We start from the raw sequence: 6,458 nt of genomic DNA on the forward strand, positions 1-6,458 counted from the left end.
GCCTGTGGCCGGCCTGGGTAGCTGGGCCGAATGGCCTAGGGGGAGGTTTTGTTTCTTTTTTTGTATTTATTTGTTTTCTGTTGATTGGTTTTCTATTTTATTTTCTATATATTTTTGTTTTATAAAATCTACAAGTAGTATCTAAATTAGTGTTACAAAATACCCCAATGCCACAAAAAGTTTGGTGACAAAAAAAATAATTTAGTAATTTATTAATTGTAAAAGGCATTTAATTAATTGTTTTTGCTACTGTTCAAATCCTTATAGTTCATTTAAGCATTTTATAAAATCTTGGTTTCTCCACCATAATTGCTTACGATTTATTTGAAAAAATCCGGACATTTTAGTTTTAATTTTTTGAAAACTTTTGTTGTTTGCTTTTCTTTTGAATTTGAATCTGAATCGGTTTCGAACTAATGCGAGATTAGCAACAGTAACCGTGGTGACGCAGCATCATTAACGGAGGTTTACTGTAGCTTAATTATCCGGGCGTCACATGAACATACTGGACTACCTGAAGCCTGACAAATTTCCAAACAAGTGTATCCTCAAACAGTACACAAAGACTGCAAAATCACAACCAACCTTTTTTACAAGGGACTACAACACAACCGTATCAGATGGCAGCTCAAGGATATCGAAGCAAGACATCTTGCTGCAGCTAAATTTGATGGTTAACAAGAAAGCGATGAGATGTGACCAGCAATATGACAGAGCCTACTATGTTCTCAAGAGGCTCATGGAAGAGCTTGATGCAATACATTCAGCAAATCAAGTAGATGCTGATGAAAGGATGGCTGAAGAGGACGTTGAAATTGAAGATGACCTTCATTATTATGCAGCTGAAATGCTCAACGCCACCGCTGAAGCCAACCAATGCAAGCAGGGTGATGGCCAATCAATCGAGCAGCAGCAGCAAGAGACGATGAAACTGTCGCTGTATTCTGAAACAAAGGGTAGGAAGAAAATTTCTGCAGCAAAGAAAAGTGACAAGAGAGCTCAAATAAAGGCACCACCTGTAGCAAGAGTCGTCGTGCTCGATGAGAACGGAGTGCCACTTGGACATAGGAAATGTAGTGTGTGCAACCAGGTTGCGGGACACAACAAGCTGACCTGTCCAACACTCTTGGAAAGAAACAATGCCGAGGAGGTCAAGCAACCCAAATTTCAAAAACAGCAGCCCAAAGTTATAGAACAAAAGAAGGGACCACACCCACAGAAAGCAAGCACCATACATTGTAGCATATGCAAGGAGTATGAACCACATAATGCAAGAACATGCCCGAAGCGCGGAGATGCTGAAAAGACAAGCAAAAAGCCAGAGAAGAAACAAAAAGCAAAATCTAGAGCCAGCAACAAGATAGTGGTGGAAGATGAAGAGGAAGACGAAGATGAAGACACCATCGAAGAAGGGGAAGAGGAAGAGGAAGAGCAAGAGGAAGAGGACGATGAAGAGGAAGTGGAAGAGGACGATGAAGAGGAAGAGGTACATGGCAAGCAAAAACCACTACCACCAAAGCCTAGGAGGAGCGCAAGGCTCATGAATAGTTAGACTAGGTGAATTAAACATAGCAAACTTATGTCATGTCAATGTGCATAATGTTATTCCATTTTTGAAACAGTATTTTAGGAGAAGCTTACTTGAGCTTCTATTATTGAAGTTCCACAAAAATTATGCACTAGAAGTTCAAGTAAGCTTACTGCAGAAGTCCTGGTATAGTATGAGAGGAGGTGCTTGTGATGTATTGCATGAAAGAGCAAGCAGTAATAAAATGAAAAATATACATTGTGAAGTTCAAGTAATATTACTGCAGAAGTCCTACTATATTATGGCAGGAAGTGATGAGCTTGTGATCTATTGCATGAAAGAGCAAGCAATAATAAAATGAAAAATTATATATTGTGAAGTTCAAGTAATATTACTGCAGAAGTCCTTGTATATTATGAGAGGAAGTGCTGTGCTGGTGATGTATTACATGCAAAGTGCAAGCAAGAACAAAAATGAAAAATATAGATTATGAAGTTCAAGTAAGATTATAGTGGAAGTTCTGGTATATTATAGCAGGAGGTGCTGGTGTTGTATTCCATAAAAGAGCAACCAGCAAATAATCATACATTTTTGAAGTTTAGGTCAGCTTACAGAAGAAGTTCTGGTATATAAAATTGACGTAGGAAAAAATATGCTTAAAAAATAAAGTTTTACCGTATGAACTAAGGTTAGCAAGCCTAAGACAACGTGCTCAGATGTGAAGTTCTGTTTGGATACGTGCATAGGTTCATGTATAATGTCGACAAAAGATAAAGAAACGTCAAGGAGTGTGTGAGAATATTTGTGCACAAAGTTATAGCTGGAATCCATTCGCACTTGAAAAAACACAAAAAAACAAATATAGATTCTATGCAAAAGGCTACATATTGGTTGGGTTGAAAAATACCAATACATTACACAACACAAAATATCCTCTCCATCTGAAACTAGCTGCCCAGCCACATTCTCAAAGCAAAAGTTCAAGTCTACGATCATATGTTGGGGCCCAAAAAAAACAACAAAAAAACAAGCAGTTCAACCATAACCGAGGGAGAAGTTCAGGTACATCTATTGGGGCAAAAACATGCAACACATGGATACTGAAAACGTGCAGTACATTGAAATTTCACAAAGCCAAATCATTCTTCACACAAAATACATTTGTCCACAATATCATAAGTAATAGTGCTGCACCTATAGATACACAAATCACTAAAACATTCTTACAACCAATCTTTACGGAATTGTTCCGATCATTATCAAACCTAAAAATCTGTATGAAATCAAATCTACAATGAAACTAATGCTTCGAATTCACGGGCCAAAGGACTGGATCTCTTTAGGGAGCTCTGAACGAATGACTTCATTCTTCTCGCTAAACATCAGAGTGTGCATGAACTCAGCCTTCCAGTCATCTGCAGCAGCCTGCAAACAAAGAAAATGAAACGATGGTTTAGTAACGGATAACTAAAACCACAGTAGGAGCGTCTCAGCAAAAAAACACGAGAAAAGTGAAAGGATGATGAGACAAGAACAAGGACAAAACATACTTCCACATCACCAAAATCTTCAACAATCTCATCGCCATCATATGAAGAGCAGAACTTCACGGCAAAGAAACCACAATCATTATTCTTATGCTTTGGAACATCGATAAAAGTCGGCCTCTTTGCAATAGTCACCCAGTTAGGCTGCTTGCTCGCTTTGTACACAGCCTTGCCGTACACCTCCTCGAGCAACCCAACAAATCTCTTGATCTGCCAGAAATAACAAAATAAGATGAAGTCAAAAACATGTTAACCAAAATAGTTAAGTTCAGGTACATAAAAAGTGACACTTGCATAAGATCCAGCTAAACAAACAGCAGAAGTTCAACTTCCAAATGATAGTCAGTTCAAGCAGTATTACCAAAACAGAGACAACCACATATTTTGTCAACACAAGGCATAATAAACTTCGTGTCAAACAAGAGAATGTGAAAGGAGGTTCAGGCTAAGAAACACTCACGATATTTTGACAGTCCCCGTGGAAACTCGTTCGCGATGTTTCCATATTAGTGTAAGGAAGTGAATCAAGGATGCCAATGCTCCCACGATATCTATTCACCACATACACACTGTAGTGCGCCATTGTGCCAATTGGCTTGAATAGTATCAAGAAAACTTGCCAAGAATGAAAGCACCGGTGAACACAAACTATAAAGCATATGTACTGAATAACCTGCATGAACAAAAACTTCTTGACAAACTCAGCAAAAGGATACACATGAAATTAAAAAATCAAGAGTTATGAAAACCTAACCAGCTTTGCATTAAGAAGGTCTTCTTCCTTGCGAACAAACATTGGGAGGAGACCAGCAGATTTTTTTGCATCAAAATTTGGAACAGTTGCAGCGAAGAAACCATACTCCAGGCAGTACTGTGCATTCACAAAAACACAATTAAAACACCTCCCAAATGCCACTACAACAAAACTAAGGCAAAAAAAAGGGAGATAGGGGTGCAAAGAACTAAAACCTGTATGAAGTAGGGACTAAGTACAACCCTGTCAGCACTAGTGAATATCTCAGAGGTCTCCGGCTTATCCTTCCACAAATTTATGAGATAATCCATTATGTCTCCTTCCATCTGCTGCCCTTCACCGAAAAGAGTATAAAGGACACGTCCTGTGAGGTCAATCACATTCGCAGGGATGGTAAACATGCAGTAGCTTGTCCTGCAGAATACAAAAGGATGGTAAAAAAATATTATAAGTTCAGATACAACAACAAACATAAGTTCAGATACTATAACTCAAAAGGCAAGAGGAGACATAAAACAAAAGTTCAGATACTACAACAACGGCAGTTCAAACAATATAACAACAGAAGTGCAGACACTATAATTCCAAAGCAAGGGAGAAAATGAACAGAAGTCCACATACTACAACAACAGAAGTTCAGACACAGAGTAGCATCTTTGGCAGCAACAAAGTTAAGGAGAAGAAAAACTCACTCTGAATACTTCTCCAGACCCTCTTCACTAAGCACATACTGTTTCAACTTCCGGGCCTCAGATAGATGAGGGTAACTGTATTTTTTAGGGGAGCGACAGGAGAACGCCACTTCAAAGGCAATCTTGATGCTCTCTTGGAGGAAGTAATGTTGCCAGACTCAACTACCGGTTTCCTCCTGGTGATGACATCATTCTTCCCACCTCTCCCAACAACAACACCAGCAATAGATTTACCATTCTTCGGGTAAGCAATCTTCTCAAAATCATCATCAGACGAAATCACATTTGCTTCGGCTACTTCGACTGCACCAACCTTCCTGGAGCAAGGGGTTTTTGGACCACCACGAATATCACCAGCCTGCTTCCCCAACTTGGAAGGAATAAGGGTTCAAGGTCTATCATCTTCTATCGGAGCTGTACTCATCGATTCCTCCCTAGGCTGGCATTCCTGTGACCTGAGGACTGAGTAGTGGTAATCGGTCAAGTCCAACGGATCCACTGTCAAAAGAAAAGGAAGATAAAACATCACCATTAAATATAACTAAAGTTCAAGAACAACGCAATGTGCAGTCCAACTAATAAAGAGGACATGGTTACTACTCAAGCTGACCTAAAAAAATTACTTGCATTAAAAAACTAAATGAAGTTCAGGCACAACCAAAAGGCACAGTTCAAGATAAATCGATGAACTGGAAAACATTCAACTACAACTAACAAAACCATAGAAAGGCATCATCTCTAAAGTTCAAGTAGAAAGAAATGCTCATGTCCAAGTAAGCAATGGAAGGAAAGAAATTACTGAAACAAAACACACAAGAAAAATAAAAAAGATAGAAATGAAGTTCATGTACAAGAAAATGCTCCTCTCCATTTGAAACCAGTAGCCCAACCAGATCTCAAGCAGAAGTCCAAGTTCAAAGAAAATATGAAGTTCAGGTAGAATAAAAGATGCAGTGCAGGTAAGCAGTCCAAGTTCCAATACTTACATGTGTAGTAGCCAAACAGATCTTGGAAGTCTGTCTCAAACAGGTTAGAAGAAGCGATTGAGTACAACCACATCTTCCTGATATCCGCGATATTTTCATGGGAATAATTTGCAAGAACCCCATCATGATACGAATTAACATTCGTAAGCATGAAGAATCCGTAGTTGATACTGCCATCAAACACAGTAAAAGACTAGTGTTAGAACAGAAAAAGAAAGCCAACGAATAAACCACGTCGCAGCTTAAGTACAACTACAGATAAACAGAAGTGATAAAGAGAAAAGAGGAACTCATACTTGTTTTGCTGCTGGGGCACATCAATCCAATCCAGAGGGAAATGGTCGATGGTAAGAGGACTAAAGAGTGTTTCCCTATCATTGCTGGCATCGCTCCAAAGCTTCTTGATGTTATCGGTCATCCGCCGAAACAGGCGTATCACACATTCATCATCTGGTCCATAATAGGAGTCAAGAAGCTGGAACCTTGAATTCTTCAGGTCAAGAAATATTGAAACCCAATGACCAACACCACCCATGGAAGCAGGAATCTCAGGCGGGTCAAAAGTGGGGAAAACAACCTGAAGCAACATAAACACATGAATCATTAAAAACTAAGAATTAATATCAAACGGTACAAATAAAAATAAAACAAATATTAACATAGTGAATCGCAGTGCAAAACTAATACAGAGGCTGTCGTGGTAACGATTTCGACAATAAGAGAGGGGTAGGATAAAGGAGCATGATCTATCGAGATGCATATGGGTCACACGGTGGTTTTAGCGAGTTCGGGCCTCTCACGGTGGAGATAGCAACCCTACGTATCATGCTCCGGAGAGGCTTTGTTTTATCTGAGTATGTATCCGAAGATTACAATGTGTGTTTGAGAGAGAGGGGAGAGCAGATCTCCATGCCTGAGCTATGTCCTTAGAATAATGGTTAGAAAGAGAGA

This window comes from Triticum dicoccoides, chromosome 4A (assembly GCF_002162155.2).
Source record: "Triticum dicoccoides isolate Atlit2015 ecotype Zavitan chromosome 4A, WEW_v2.0, whole genome shotgun sequence".
Taxonomy (NCBI): domain Eukaryota; kingdom Viridiplantae; phylum Streptophyta; class Magnoliopsida; order Poales; family Poaceae; genus Triticum; species Triticum dicoccoides.